The sequence below is a fragment of the Ranitomeya variabilis genome, chromosome 1, assembly GCF_051348905.1.
Source record: "Ranitomeya variabilis isolate aRanVar5 chromosome 1, aRanVar5.hap1, whole genome shotgun sequence".
Classification (NCBI taxonomy): Eukaryota; Metazoa; Chordata; class Amphibia; order Anura; family Dendrobatidae; genus Ranitomeya; species Ranitomeya variabilis.
The window spans coordinates 872,563,291-872,580,502 of NC_135232.1; the positions used below are offsets into that span (position 1 = coordinate 872,563,291).

The 17,212-nt window shown below is 47.4% G+C and overlaps 1 protein-coding gene across 2 annotated transcripts in view; it reads left to right on the forward strand.

The window, feature by feature from the left end:
* The window catches only part of LOC143788104 (venom factor-like), a 381,787-nt gene that overhangs the window by 192,528 nt on the left and 172,047 nt on the right, over positions 1 to 17,212 (forward strand). The window lies entirely within an intron of this gene.

A 17,212-nucleotide genomic window follows, 5' to 3' on the forward strand; every position in this document is an offset into this window, starting at 1 on the left:
GTTTTGTCTCTGCTGATCAGGACGATTGGGTGACATTCTTGCCGTTGGCTGAGTTTGCCCTTAATAATCGGGCTAGTTCCGCCACCTTGGTTTCGCCTTTTTTCTGCAACTCTGGTTTCCATCCTCGCTTTTCTTCGGGTCATGTGGAGCCTTCTGACTGTCCTGGGGTGGATTCTGTGGTGGATAGGTTGCAGCAGATCTGGAATCATGTGGTGGACAACTTGAAGTTGTCACAGGAGAAGGCTCAGCGCTTTGCCAACCGCCGCCGCGGTGTGGGTCCCCGACTACGCGTTGGGGATTTGGTGTGGCTTTCTTCCCGCTTTGTTCCTATGAAGGTCTCCTCTCCCAAATTTAAACCTCGTTTTATTGGGCCTTACAAGATATTGGAAATCCTTAATCCTGTATCTTTTCGTCTGGATCTTCCTGTGTCGTTTGCTATTCACAATGTATTTCATAGGTCCTTGTTGCGGCGGTACATTGTGCCTGTAGTTCCTTCTGCTGAGCCTCCTGCTCCGGTGTTGGTTGAGGGCGAGTTGGAGTACGTGGTGGAGAAGATCTTGGATTCTCGCCTCTCCAGGCGGAGGCTTCAGTACCTGGTCAAGTGGAAGGGCTATGGTCAGGAGGATAATTCCTGGGTGGTCGCCTCTGATGTTCATGCGGCCGATTTAGTTCGTGCCTTTCATGCCGCTCATCCTGATCGCCCTGGTGGTCGTGGTGAGGGTTCGGTGACCCCTCACTAAGGGGGGGGTACTGTTGTGAATTTGCTTTTTGCTCCCTCTAGTGGTTACTAGTTTTTTGACTCTGGTTTTTCTGTCATTCCTTTTATCCGCACCTGGGTCGTTAGTTAGGGGTGTTGCTATATAAGCTCCCTGGACCTTCAGTTCAATGCCTGGCAACGTAGTTATCAGAGCTAGTCTGCTGTGCTCTTGTCTACTGATCCTGGTTCCAGTTATATCAGCTAAGTCTGCCTTTTGCTTTTTGCTATTTGTTTTGGTTTTGTATTTTTGTCCAGCTTGTTCCAAATCTATATCCTGACCTTTGCTGGAAGCTCTAGGGGGCTGGTGTTCTCCCCCCGGACCGTTAGACGGTTCGGGGGTTCTTGAATTTCCAGTGTGGATTTTGATAGGGTTTTTGTTGACCATATAAGTTACCTTTCTTTATTCTGCTATCAGTAAGCGGGCCTCTCTGTGCTAAACCTGGTTCATTTCTGTGTTTGTCATTTCCTCTTACCTCACCGTCATTATTTGTGGGGGGCTTCTATCCAGCTTTGGGGTCCCCTTCTCTGGAGGCAAGAAAGGTCTTTGTTTTCCTCTACTAGGGGTAGCTAGATTCTCCGGCTGGCGCGTGTCATCTAGAATCAACGTAGGAATGATCCCCGGCTACTTCTAGTGTTGGCGTTAGGAGTAGATATATGGTCAACCCAGTTACCACTGCCCTATGAGCTGGATTTTTGTATTCTGCAGACTTCCACGTTCCTCTGAGACCCTCGCCATTGGGGTCATAACAGCTGTCCCCTGTGGACCATGCATCCAACACATTAACCCATTGCGCCGTAATGGACACGTAATCTTCCGTGGCCATGCCTACAGGTCCATGCGTCTGTTGTCAGGTGCACCTTTGTACTCACAGATTGCCAGAGTGCATGGACAATGCGGTCTTCTACATGCTGGTGGAGGGTTGGGATGGCTTTTCTCGCAAAAGAAGTGTCAACTGGTTAGCTTGTAGCGTGGTACAGCGTAGTCCATCATGGCCTTATTAATAGTAAATAAAATATATAACTAGGCTCTATGAACTTTTAAATAGGTTCCAGGGGTACACGGGCAGCATTGGTGTGGTCAGTGGAGGAGTATTGCAAGTAGGGGCTGCAGACAGGCTATCAAAGGCCTAAAATACCAAACAGTAGGCACTCATGGCAGTTTTACATCGGTTACATGGATACACAGGCAGGCACTCCAGGCAGCATTGTGGTCAGTGGAGGAGTATTGCAAGTAGGGGCCGCAGACAGGCTATCAAAGGCCTAAAATAACAAACAGTAGGCAGTCATGGCAGTTTTACATCGGTTACATGGATACACAGGCAGGCACTCCAGGCAGCATTGTGGTCAGTGGAGGAGTATTGCAAGTAGGGGCCGCAGACAGGCTATCAAAGGCCTAAAATACCAAACAGTAGGCACTCATGGCAGTTTTACATCGGTTACATGGATACACAGGCAGGCACTCCAGGCAGCATTGTGGTCAGTGGAGGAGTATTGCAAGTAGGGGCCGCAGACAGGCTATCAAAGGCCTAAAATAACAAACAGTAGGCAGTCATGGCAGTTTTACATCGGTTACATGGATACACAGGCAGGCACTCCAGGCAGCATTGTGGTCAGTGGAGGAGTATTGCAAGTAGGGGCCGCAGACAGGCTATCAAAGGCCTAAAATAACAAACAGTAGGCAGTCATGGCAGTTTTACATCGGTTACATGGATACACAGGCAGGCACTCCAGGCAGCATTGTGGTCAGTGGAGGAGTATTGCAAGTAGGGGCCGCAGACAGGCTATCAAAGGCCTAAAATAACAAACAGTAGGCAGTCATGGCAGTTTTACATCGGTTACATGGATACACAGGCAGGCACTCCAGGCAGCATTGTGGTCAGTGGAGGAGTATTGCAAGTAGGGGCCGCAGACAGGCTATCAAAGGCCTAAAATACCAAACAGTAGGCACTCATGGCAGTTTTACATCGGTTACATGGATACACAGGCAGGCACTCCAGGCAGCATTGTGGTCAGTGGAGGAGTATTGCAAGTAGGGGCCGCAGACAGGCTATCAAAGGCCTAAAATAACAAACAGTAGGCAGTCATGGCAGTTTTACATCGGTTACATGGATACACAGGCAGGCACTCCAGGCAGCATTGTGGTCAGTGGAGGAGTATTGCAAGTAGGGGCCGCAGACAGGCTATCAAAGGCCTAAAATACCAAACAGTAGGCACTCATGGCAGTTTTACATCGGTTACATGGATACACAGGCAGGCACTCCAGGCAGCATTGTGGTCAGTGGAGGAGTATTGCAAGTAGGGGCCGCAGACAGGCTATCAAAGGCCTAAAATAACAAACAGTAGGCAGTCATGGCAGTTTTACATCGGTTACATGGATACACAGGCAGGCACTCCAGTGTCATGATCTCATTGGCAAGAGAACATAGCATAAGCATATATAGGAACTAGCTCTTGGAAGATGGGAACTGAGCTGACCATGAACTAAACCTAACGCACAACTAGCAGTGGCCGGGTAGCATGCCTACGTTGATTCTAGATGCCCAGCCCAGCCGGAGGACTAAATAAAGCTAGCAGAGGAAAATCTTAGTCCTAGCTCACCTCTAGAGAAATACCCCGAAAGGAGACAGAGGCCCCCCACATGTATTGGCGGTGAGTTGAGATGAAATAACAAACGTAGTATGAAAATAGGTTTAGCAAATTTGAGGTCCACTTACTACATAGCAGAAGACAGAAAGGACACTTTCATGGTCAGCTGAAAACCCTATCAAAAAACACCATCCAGAAATTACTTTAAAACTCTGGCATTAACTCATAACACCAGAGTGGCAATTCCCGTTCACAAGAGCTTTCCAGACACAGTAACGAAACTACAGCTGTGAACTGGAACAAAATGCAAAAACAAACATGGACAAGAGTCCAACTTATCTAGTAGTTGTCTAGGAGCAGGAACAAGCACAGAGAGGCTTCTGATAACATTGTTGACCGGCAAGCAACTAACAGAGCAGCAAGGTTATATAGCGACTCCCACATCTTGATGGGAACAGGTGAACAGAGAAGATGAAGACACCAGTTCAATTCCACCAGTAGCCACCGGGGGAGCCCAGAATCCAAATTCACAACACTCCAGGCAGCATTGTGGTCAGTGGAGGAGTATTGCAAGTAGGGGCCGCAGACAGGCTATCAAAGGCCTAAAATAACAAACAGTAGGCAGTCATGGCAGTTTTACATCGGTTACATGGATACACAGGCAGGCACTCCAGGCAGCATTGTGGTCAGTGGAGGAGTATTGCAAGTAGGGGCCGCAGACAGGCTATCAAAGGCCTAAAATAACAAACAGTAGGCAGTCATGGCAGTTTTACATCGGTTACATGGATACACAGGCAGGCACTCCAGGCAGCATTGTGGTCAGTGGAGGAGTATTGCAAGTAGGGGCCGCAGACAGGCTATCAAAGGCCTAAAATAACAAACAATAGGCTCATTGCAGTTTTACATCGGTTACATGGATACACAGGCAGCTAGGTGGTGAGTGGAGGAGTATTTAAAGTAAGGACCGCAGACAGGCTATCAAAGGCCTAACATAACAAACAATAGGCTCATGGCAGTTTTACAGCGGTTACATGGATAGACGGGCAGGCAGCTTGGTGGTGAGTGGAGGAGTATTTAAAGTAGGGACCGCAGACAGGCTATCAAAGGCCTAACATAACAAACAATAGGCTCATGGCAGTTTTACAGCGGTTACATGGATACACGGGCAGGCAGCTTGGTGGTGAGTGGAGGAGTATTTAAAGTAGGGACCGCAGACAGGCTTCAAAGGCCTAACATAAGAAAATGGGCTGGCTGTAGGCACTTTATAATTGGTTCCAGGGGTACACGGGCAGCAGTGGTCTGGTCAGTGGAGGACTAGTGGAAGGAGGGACCGCAGACAGGCTTCAAAGGCCTAACATAAAAAAATGGGCTGGCTGTAGGCACTTTATAATTGGTTCCAGGGGTACACGGGCAGCAGTGGTCTGGCCAGTGGAGGACTAGTGGAAGGAGGGACCGCAGACAGGCTTCAAAGGCCTAACATAAAAAAATGGGCTGGCTGTAGGCACTTTATAATTGGTTCCAGGGGTACACGGGCAGCAGTGGTCTGGTCAGTGGAGGACTAGTGGAAGGAGGGACCGCAGACAGGCTTCAAAGGCCTAACATAAAAAAATGGGCTGGCTGTAGGCACTTTATAATTGGTTCCAGGGGTACACGGGCAGCAGTGGTCTGGTCAGTGGAGGACTAGTGGAAGGAGGGACCGCAGACAGGCTTCAAAGGCCTAAAATAACAAACAATAGGCTCATGGCAGTTTTACAGTGGTTACATGGATACACGGGCAGCTTGGTGGTGAGTGGAGGAGTAGTGCAAGGAGTGTCTGTCCCAGTACTCCCAAAATATAAATAGATGTTAATGTCTCGCAAAACAACCAAAACAAAAAAAAAGGTGGCATACTTAGGTACAGGGGTGGGCTCATCTGCTGAGTTTCTGACATAGTAATTTGGCAGTAACTATTTAATGGTGCCAATATAGGACACAGACACAGACTACTTTAAGTTGCATCATAGATGTCTACAAATTTGTATTGTCAGTGCCAGACATTGAATGATGTCAGCGAATAGACTAAAGATTGGTGGAGCTGTGCGACATAATTTTGCATGTGGTAGAGCACATTTTGAGCTGGGGTAGGGGGGAACTCTCTAGAGGCCGGCAGGACCGCCCCAGGGCCCCTCATGTTACAACGGTGTGTCTGACGTTGGGTGCGCACCACCACCGCCAGAGACACTACATTGTACTATGAGGGACCCAGTAGCAATGCCGTCAACCAAAAGCGAGCACACCCACCTCTTCAGACAAACAGCAGTCTCACGGGTGCTTGCGCCAAGTCGCGATACCACGGCCCCGTGTGGGGAGTTTGGCCATTTAGGGAGGTGTAAACATGTCGTATGCTGTACAATCAGCTGCAGCAAATTAGACATTAGAAAAGTAATTCACAGGCAAGAGCCTTTCATAGGAAAGCTAGGTGTCGGCCGGGCAAGGTGGGGCAAAAGATTTCGAAATCCAGTTGTGGTTCATTTTAATGAATGTTAGATCGTCAACATTTTGGGTAGCCAGACGAGTCCTTTTTTCGGTTAATATTGAACCTGCAGCACTGAATACTCTTTCTGATAGGACACTTGCTGCCGGGCAAGCAAGCTCCTGCAATGCATATTCTGCCAATTCTGGCCAGGTGTCTAATTTGGAGGCCCAGTAATCAAATGGGAATGACGGTTGAGGGAGAACATCGATAAGGGATGAAAAATAGTTAGTAACCATACTGGACAAATGTTGTCTCCTGTCACTTTCAATTGATGCAGCAGTACCTGTCCTGTCTGCGGTCATAGCAAAATCACTCCACAACCTGGTCAGAAAACCCCTCTGTCCAACGCCACTTCTGATGTGTGCACCCCTAACACTCCTAGTCTGCTGCCCCCTGGAGCTCGTGTGAGAACGATCACGTGCGCTGTGTGCTGGGAATGCCTGAAGCAAACGGTCAACAAGAGTTGATTGTTTGGTTGCTAATATTAGTTCCAAGTTCTCATGTGGCATAATATTTTGCAATTTGCCTTTATAGCGTGGATCAAGGAGGCAGGCCAACCAGTAATCGTCATCGTTCATCATTTTCGTAATGCGTGTGTCCCTTTTTAGGATACGTAAGGCATAATCCGCCATGTGGGCCAAAGTTCCAGTTGTCAAATCTCCGGTTGTGATTGGTTGAGGGGCAGTTGCAGGCAAATCTACGTCACTTGTGTCCCTCAAAAAACCAGAACCCGGCCGTGACACGCAACCAATTTCCTGTGCCCCCGGGAAAGGTTCGGCATTAAAAATATACTCATCCCCATCATCCTCCTCGTCCTCCACCTCCTCTTCGACCGCTACCTCGTCCTGTACACTGCCCTGACCAGACAATGGCTGACTGTCATCAAGGCTTTCCTCTTCCTCTGGTGCAGACGCCTGCTCCTTTATGTGCGTCAAACTTTGCATCAGCAGACGCATTAGGGGGATGCTCATGCTTATTACGGCGTTGTCTGCACTAACCAGCCGTGTGCATTCCTCAAAACACTGAAGGACTTGACACATGTCTTGTATCTTAGACCACTGCACACCTGACAACTCCATGTCTGCCATCCTACTGCCTGCCCGTGTATCCTCCCACAAATAAATAACAGCACGCCTCTGTTCGCACAGTCTCTGAAGCATGTGCAGTGTTGAGTTCCACCTTGTTGCAACGTCTATGATTAGGCGATGCTGGGGAAGGTTCAAAGACCGCTGATAGGTCTGCATACGGCTGGCGTGTACAGGCGAACGTCGGATATGTGAGCAAAGTGCACGCACTTTGAGGAGCAGGTCGGAGAACCCAGGATAAGTTTTCAATAAGCACTGCACCACCAGGTTTAAGGTGTGAGCCAGGCAAGGAATGTGTTTCAGTTGGGAAAGGGAGATGGCAGCCATGAAATTCCTTCCGTTATCACTCACTACCTTGCCTGCCTCAAGATCTACTGTGCCCAGCCACGACTGCGTTTCTTGTTGCAAGAACTCGGACAGAACTTCCGCGGTGTGTCTGTTGTCGCCCAAGCACTTCATAGCCAATACAGCCTGCTGACGCTTGGCAGTAGCTGGCCCATAATGGGACAACTGGTGTGCAACAGTGTCATCTGCCGATGGAGTGGTTGGCAGACTGCGTTCTGTGGAAGAGCTGTAGCTTCTGCAGGAGGACGAGGAGGAGGAGGAGGAGGGGGTGCGAACGCCTACAGCCAACTGTTTCCTAGACCGTGGGCTAGGCACAACTGTCCCTAAATTGATGTCGCCTGTGGACCCTGCATCCACCACATTCACCCAGTGTGCCGTGATGGACACATAACGTCCCTGGCCATGCCTACTGGTCCATGCATCTGTAGTCAGGTGCACCTTTGTACTCACAGATTGCCTGAGTGCATGGACGATGCGCTGTTTAACATGCTGGTGCAGGGCTGGGATGGCTTTTCTGGAAAAAAAGTGTCGACTGGGTAGCTCGTATCGTGGTTCAGCGTACTCCATCAGGGCTTTGAAAGCTTCGCTTTCAACTAACCGGTAGGGCATCATCTTTAACGAGATTAGTCTAGCTATGTGGGCGTTAAAACCCTGTGTACGCGGATGCGAGGATAAGTACTTCCTTTTTCTAACCAGAGTCTCATGTAGGGTGAGCTGGACTGGAGAGCTGGAGATCGTGGAACTTTCGGGTGTGCCGGTGTACATGGCAGACTGAGAGACGGTTGGAGACGGTATTGTTTCCGCCGGTGCCCTAGATGCAATATTTCCTCCTACAAAACTGGTGGTTCCCTGACCCTGACTGCTTTTGGCTGGCAAAGAAACCTGCACAGATACTGCCGGTGGTGCAGAAAATGGTGGCCTTACAGTGACGGAAGGGATGTTGCGTTGCTGACTAGCTTCATTGGCCGAGGGTGCTACAACCTTGAGGGACGTTTGGTAGTTAGTCCAGGCTTGAAAATGCATGGTGGTTAAGTGTCTATGCATGCAACTAGTATTTAGACTTTTCAGATTCTGACCTCTGCTTAAGCTAGTTGAACATTTTTGACAGATGACTTTGCGCTGATCAGTTGGATGTTGTTTAAAAAAATGCCAGACTGCACTCTTCCTAGACTCGGATCCCTTTTCAGGGATTGCAGACTGAGCTTTAACCGGATGGCAACGCTGTGCTCCAACAGGTTTTGGCTTTGACACGCGTTTTGGGCCAGATACGGGCCCGGCAGATGGAACCTGTTGCGATGTTGATGCCTGCTGCGGCCCCTCCTCCACCTCCGCTTCTGAACTACTGCCGCCTGCACCCTGTTCCCCCAATGGCTGCCAATCGGGGTCAATAACTGGGTCATCTATTACCTCCTCTTCGAGCTCGTGTGCAACTTCGTCTGTGTCACTGTGTCGGTCGGTGGTATAGCGTTCGTGGCGGGGCAACATAGTCTCATCAGGGTCTGATTGTGGATCTGTACCCTGAGAGGGCAATGTGGTGGTCTGAGTCAAAGGAGCAGCATAGTACTCTGGCTGTGGCTGTGCATCAGTGCACTCCATGTCAGAATATACTTGTAATGGGCATGGCCTGTTAAATGTTTCACTTTCTAAGCCAGGGACGGTATGTGTAAAGAGCTCCATGGAGTGACCCGTTGTGTCGCCTGCTGCATCCTTCTCTCTTGTTGTAGTTTTTGCTGAGGAGGACAAGGAAGCGACTTGTCCCTGACCGTGAACATCCACAAGCGACGCGCTGCTTTTACATTTACCAGTTTCGGAAGAGGAGGCAAAAGAGCTAGAGGCTGAGTCTGCAATGTAAGCCAAAACTTGCTGTTGCTGCTCCGCCTTTAAAAGCGGTTTTCCTACTCCCAGAAAAGAGAGCGTTCGAGGCCTTGTGTAGCCTGACGACGAAACTGGCTCCACAGCTCCAGACTTAGGTGGAATATTTTTATCCCCACGACCACCTGATGCTCCACTACCACTACCATCATTACCAGCTGACAATGAACGCCCACGACGACCTCTTGCACCAGACTTCCTCATTGTTTTAAAATCTTAACCAAAGTAACTTTATTTGTTGCTGTCAAACAACTTACACGGTGAGCTATAACTTCAGTATGATTTCAATATCCCTTAACAGGTTGGTGAGACCACAAGGAAAATCAGGCACAATGTTACACACTCTGTTTTCTGTGCACAAAATCACAGAGATGACACACGCAGGACTGTCACTCAAGCACTAATGTCAATATTAATCTCCCACCTAATTTATTTTTTTTTTTTTTCAGGGAGACTTTAGAAACCAAATAATATTAAAAAAACCAAAAAAAAAAATAGCCTTTCTATGGCCCACTGAATGAGAGAGAGAGGTGGCACACCCAGGAGTCAAGACTGGCACACAAGCTGAAAGGGCAATATTACTCTCCCACTGTTTTTTTATGTATTTTTTGTTTTTTAAGGGAGACTTTAGAAACCCAATAATATTTAAAAAAATAAATAAATAGGCTTTCTATGGCCCACTGAATGAGAGGGAGAGAGGTGGCACACCCAGGAGTCAAGACTGGCACACAAGCTGAAAGGGCAATATTACTCTCCCACTGTTTTTTTTTTTTTTTTTTTTTTTTTTCAGGGAGACTTTAGAAACCAAATAATAAGAAAAAAAATAAATAAATAAATAGGCTTTCTATAGCCCACTGAATGAGAGATAGCACACACAGCAGTGGCACACAAGCCCTGACTGAGGCCAATATTTTTCTCCCACTGATTGATGTAGTGTTTTTGTGTTGAGGTAGATTTTAGAACACAAATCAAGGAAAAAAAAAAAAAAATGCTTTCTATGGCCCACTGAATGAGAGAGAGGTGGCACACCCAGGAGTCAAGACTGGCACACAAGCTGAAAGGGCAATATTACTCTCCCACTGTTTTTTTATGTATTTTTTGTTTTTTAAGGGAGACTTTAGAAACCCAATAATATTTTTTTAAAAAAATAAATAGGCTTTCTATGGCCCACTGAATGAGAGGGAGAGAGGTGGCACACCCAGGAGTCAAGACTGGCACACAAGCTGAAAGGGCAATATTACTCTCCCACTGTTTTTTTATGTATTTTTTGTTTTTTAAGGGAGACTTTAGAAACCCAATAATATTTAAAAAAAAAAATAAATAGGCTTTCTATGGCCCACTGAATGAGAGGGAGAGAGGTGGCACACCCAGGAGTCAAGACTGGCACACAAGCTGAAAGGGCAATATTACTCTCCCACTGTTTTTTTATTTATTTATTTTTTTTTCAGGGAGACTTTAGAAACCAAATAATAAGAAAAAAAATAAATAAATAAATAGGCTTTCTATAGCCCACTGAATGAGAGATAGCACACACAGCAGTGGCACACAAGCCCTGACTGAGGCCAATATTTTTCTCCCACTGATTGATGTAGTGTTTTTGTGTTGAGGTAGATTTTAGAACACAAATCAAGGAAAAAAAAAAAAATGCTTTCTATGGCCCACTGAATGAGAGAGAGGTGGCACACCCAGGAGTCAAGACTGGCACACAAGCTGAAAGGGCAATATTACTCTCCCACTGTTTTTTTATGTATTTTTTGTTTTTTAAGGGAGACTTTAGAAACCCAATAATATTTTAAAAAAAAAATAAATAGGCTTTCTATGGCCCACTGAATGAGAGGGAGAGAGGTGGCACACCCAGGAGTCAAGACTGGCACACAAGCTGAAAGGGCAATATTACTCTCCCACTGTTTTTTTATGTATTTTTTGTTTTTTAAGGGAGACTTTAGAAACCAAATAATATTAAAAAAAAAAAATAAATAAATAGGCTTGCTATAGCCCACTGAATGAGAGATAGCACACACAGCAGTGACACACAAGCCCTGACTGAGGCCAATATTTTTCTCCCACTGATTGATGTAGTGTTTTGTGTTGAGGTAGAATTTAGAACACAAATCACGGAAAAAATAAATAGGCTTTCTATGGCCCACTCAGTGAGAGATGGCACACACAGGGATGGCACTGTAGCAGAAATGCCAATCTTAATCTCCCACAAAAAAAACAAAAAAAAAACAGGGACTGTCCTACAATTACTATCTCCCTGCAGTAATCTAAGCCAGGTATGGCAGGCAGCAATAGGAGTGGACTGATGCACAAATTAAATAAAAAGTGTGGACAAACAAAAAAGATAGCTGTGCAGAAAGGAAGGAACAAGAGGATATGTGCTTTGAAAAAAGCAGTTGGTTTCCACAGTGGCGTACACACAGCAATACAGCTATCACGGAGCCTTCTAGGGCAGCCCAATGAGCTACAGCGCTGAGGGGAAAAAAAAAAAAAAATAGCTTCCACAGTCCCTGCACACCGAAGGTGGTGTTGGACAGTGCAAATCGCTGCAGCACAAGCGGTTTGGTGGTTAGTGGACCCTGCCTAACGCTCTCCCTGCTTCTGACGAAGCGGCAGCAACCTGTCCCTAAGCTCAGATCAGCAGCAGTAAGATGGCGGTCGGCGGGAACGCCCATTAATAGCCCCTGTGACGCCGCAGACAGCAAGCCAATCACTGCAATGCCCTTCTCTAAGATGGTGGGGACCAGGATCTATGTCATCACGCTGCCCACACTCTGCGTTCACCTTCATTGGCTGAGAAATGGCGCTTTTCGCGTCATTGAAACGCGACTTTGGCGCGAAAGTCGCGTACCGCATGGCCGACAAGCACAGGGGTCGGATCGGGTTTCATGAGACGCCGACTTAGCCAAAAGTCGGCGACTTTTGAAAATGATCGACCCGTTTCGCTCAACCCTAACCCTCACCTACGGTTTCCTTCCCCATCATCCTGTACAATGTAAGCCTGCAAGGTCAAGGTCCTGTTCCCGCTGTACCAGTCTTTCATTGTTAGTTTGTTTACTGTAAGTGATATCTGTAATTTGTATGTAACCCCTTATCATATACATCACCATGAAATCAAAGGTGCTATATAAATAAATATTATTATTAATAGTAAAAAATGCTGTGATCAATAGCTGCTTTCAGAAGGATGTTGGAGGATTGGGGCTCCCTGTCTTGCAACATCGGTAGTCATGACAACTGATGGTCAAGTAATGACCTCTAAGTCTGCCAGCTACAGTGGCCTATTAGACTATACCAGAAGCAGGGTCTAAGAGGAGTTCTGTCAGTGTAAACTGACAGCTCTAATAGCAATCAGACAAGTACAAGTTAAAGTTCCATAGTGATATTACAGTCCATCACAAAAGTGAGTTCACCCCTCACATTTTTGTAAATATTTTATTATATCTTTTCATGGGGCAACACTGAAGATATGACACATTGACACAATGTAAAATAGTCAGTTGTAGTGCAGCGGTAGCACCGTATGCAGTGATGAGGCAGTGACCCAGCAAAGTTCAAAGCAAAATGTCTCTTTAATGTTTAACTCAAAAAACACAGCACTCGATATCTTCTGGATCGCAGCCGGGAACAGGACAGTCCACCTCCGGATCGCATCCGGGAACAAGAAAGTCCACCTCCGGTTCACAGCCGAGCACATATCCCCTGGATTACAGTCACTAACCACGCCAGTCCACCTCTGAATTGTTGCCGTGGGTGACTGCAACGCTGTGTTAATATTCTAGTCACAGCATTGCACAGCACATGATATCCTCCGGATCGAAGCTGGGAACCATATCCTCCAGTTTACAGTCGTTAAACATGCCAGTCCACCTGCGGGCACAGGACTGTCTACCTCTGGTTCACAGCCGGGCACAAGACAGTCCACCTCCAAGACCAGTTACCGTGGGCAACTACACCGCTGTGTACACTGTGGGTGCCAGGCGTCTCAGCTCCCCTGGCTGTTTGGCGATGCTGGCCTGTGTCGCCTTACACAGATGGAGCTCTGCAGAGCCGACTGCGCTGTGCTCCCCCAAACACCAGACTGACACGGACTCAGACACACCCAAACCCAATACTGCAGGGTTTTTAAGTTGAATCTGTGGCCTTCAGCCACATGGAAAACCCGGCCCGGAATGAAACGGACTGCATGACTACCATCACACAGTCTGTTTCAAAACACAAAAGCCCAGAGCAGGTTTTCTCTAACTCTGCCTTGGACAACCAGCATGTCCAAGACCTATACTCACTTAGGTCTGCATTGCAACCACAGCTATGCCTGTGACTGCAATGTCAGCTCATGACCTCAATACTCCTCCATGCACATCCTGGGGGAACATACAGCGACCCCTACAGGTAACACCAGTCACTGTCTCACACAGTGTACAGCTTGTATAATAGTGTACATTTGGTTGTGCCCTTTAGATAACTCAACACACAGTTATTATTGTCTAAACCGCTGGCAACAAAAGCGAGTACACCCATAAGTGAAAATGGGAAAATTGTGCCCAAAGTGTCAATATTTTGTGTAGCCACCATTATTTTCAAGCACTGCCTTAACTCTCCTGGGCATGTAGTTCAGTAGAGCTTCACAGGTTGCCACTAGAATCCTGTTCCACTCCTCCACAACATCACAGAGCTGTTGGATGTTGGAGACCATGAGTTCCACCAACTTCCATTTAAGGATGACCCACAGATGCTCAATATGGTTTAGGTCTTGGCCAGACCAGCACATTTAGCCTCAGTTTCTTTAGCAAGACCGTGGTCATCTTGAAGGTGTGTTTGGGGTCCTTATCATGTTGGAATACTGCACTGAGGCACAGTTTCTGAAGGGAGGGGATCATGCTCTGCTTCAGTATGTCACGTACATGTTGCCATTCACGGTTCCCTCAATGAACTGTAGCTCGCCACAGCCGACAGCACTCATGCAGCCACAAATGGTGAATCTCCCACCACCACGCCTAACTGTAGGCAAGGCACACTTGCCTTTGTACTCTTCACTTGGTTGCCACCATAGACATACCTCCCAACTTTTGAAGATGGGAAAGAGGGACAAAGTTTGCGAATTTTAGGCCACGCCTCTGACCACACCCATTCATAATTAGTCACACCCATATCCACGTCCCAAGCACACCCATTTAGCACTGCTGATCACACTGTTTCATATACAATAGTTATAAACAAAAAAATATGGCCACACAGTGCTCCATACTGTATAATGACCACACATGATGCCCCATACTGTATAATGGCCACACATGACGCTCCATACTGTATAATGAACACACATGACGCTCCATACTGTATAATGACCGCATGCATACTGTATAATGGCCGCACATGATGCTCCATACTGTATAATGACCGCACATGATGCTCCATACTGTATAATGACCGCACATGATGCTCCATACTGTATAATGGCCGCACATGATGCTCCATACTGTATAATGACCGCACATGATGCTCCATACTGTATAATGACCGCACATGATGCTCCATACTGTATACTGGCTGCACATGATGCTCCATACTGTATAATGACCACACATGATGCTCCATATTGTATAATGACCGCACATGATGCTCCATACTGTATACTGGCTGCACATGATGCTCCTTACTGTATAATGACTGCACATGATGCTCCATATTGTATAATGACCACACATGATGCTCCATACTGTATACTGGCTGCACATGATGCTCCATATTGTATAATGACCGCACATGATGCTCCATACTGTATAATGACTGCACATGATGCTCCATACTGTATAATGACCCCACATGATGCTCCATACTGTATTATGGCCACAGTTCTCCATACTGTATAATGACATACAGGCACGCAGCTCACACACATGCAGCATCACACACACACAGTATCACACATACACACGCAGCATCACAAACGCAGCTCACAAACACATGCAGCTTTGACACAAATGCATCACACATGCAGCCATCACACACACACACAGCCATCACACACACACGCAGTCATCACACACACATGCAGCCATCACACACACACACACGCAGCCATCACACACACACGCAGTCATCACACACACACGCAGTCATCACACACACGCAGCCATCACACACACGCAGCCATCACACACACACACGCAGCCATCACACACACGCAGCCATCACACACACACACACACGCAGCCATCACACACACACACACGCAGCCATCACACACATGCAGCCATCACACACACCCAGCCATCACACACACCCAGCCATCACACACACACACACACCCAGCCATCACACACACACACACACCCAGCCATCACACACACACACTCAGCCATCACACACACACACCCAGCCATCACACACACACACCCAGCCATCACACACACACACCCAGCCATCACACACACCCAGCCATCACACACACACACCCAGCCATCACACACACACACCCAGCCATCACACACACCCAGCCATCACACACACCAGATACCTCATACACACATGACACACACACAAATGCAGCATCACACATCTCACACACATCACACACACACACAATCTCCTCTGTGGTGCAGGGGCGGCTGATCTGTCCATGTGCAGCTCTTCAGTTTCTCCGGCTGCTCACAGCTCTGCACTGTCCCGGCACCTCCCCCGTCTCTCCTTCTCTGCCGGGATAGCAGCTAAGAGCAGGAGACGCCAGAGCTCTGTGCACACACAGGAGGAAGTGAGTCGCTGACCTCTCATCTTGATCGCTGCTGGCTCTCTTCCTCAGCGTGGCAGCGCCGCACACACAGGGGGCGGGGGCGGGGGCGGGGGAGGGATCGGTCGGGAGGAGACCCAGCATGTATAAGAAAAAAAAAACAGCCACAAACCTAATCGGCTCTCTCTACGTCCCGGAAGTGGGCGGGGCTTCACCGGCGGCCGCAAATTCGGGATTTTAAATGCCCGAAGCGGGACAGCGGGACCCCGGTGCCAAAGCGGGACTGTCACGCTGAAATCGGGACGGTTGGGAGGTATGACCATAGATGCTAGACACCAACAGAACCAAATAAGTTTAACTTGATCTCATCAGACCTGTGCTGTGAGCGACTGCTCATGCGTGCGTCAGTGGCTTTGCTTTCTCTGGCTCTGGCCAGACCTGACATGCATACAGCCTCCTGCTCTGATGCTTGCAAACCAAAACCTGACCCACCCAAACCTTAACTAAAAGTTTAAATGGGATTTGTGGACATGTGCCACTCCCAAGACCTGGAGTGGAGAGAGAGATCCGCCCCACTTCCATCCTGCAGATCTCTTCAAAAATAAAAGTCCATGTCAGGTTTTCCTGAATCTGATTTAGTCAAATAGTTTGACCAAAACCACACTGTCTTTTGTTTTGCATTGTAACCACACTTGTGGCTATAATTCCAATGCACTCCAGCGGGTTTAGTATGCTTCTATGCGCATCCTTGGGACACGTAATGACTCTCTTACATGATACCCGTCACTGCCTCACACCTATTGCAAGGTAATTTTTACCCTACAATTAACGTAAAGACAAGACCAGACAAATAATGTTGGGGTTGTGGTTTTTTTATTTCATCATTTCACCCTTTAGCTTTCTGGCAAATGTTATGGTAAAATTAATGGCACTGTTCAAAGCTACAGTGCGTCTTGCACAATGCAAGCCCTCATAAAGTTATGTTGACAGGACAATGAATAAGTTCAGACTTTTGGTAGAAGGGGAGGTGAAAACAAAGATCACCCGGTTATGTAGAGGTTAAAATTGCAACCTGGGTTTGAAGGCACACAGGTTTGCATAATTCATAAGTGTTTGCTACATACAATAATATTCATTGACATGCCACCCTTGTTTATGCTCTTTGCTCGAGGTCCACTTCAACTCTAGGCAACACTGCACTGGCACCTGACACTGACCAGAACCACTAGGATGTATGTAATGGTGACTGGAGTTGAAAAGGAGTGAGCAGTAAAATTAACTGAAAGGCAAGATAGCAAGGGAGTGGCTGTAACTTCAGTCAG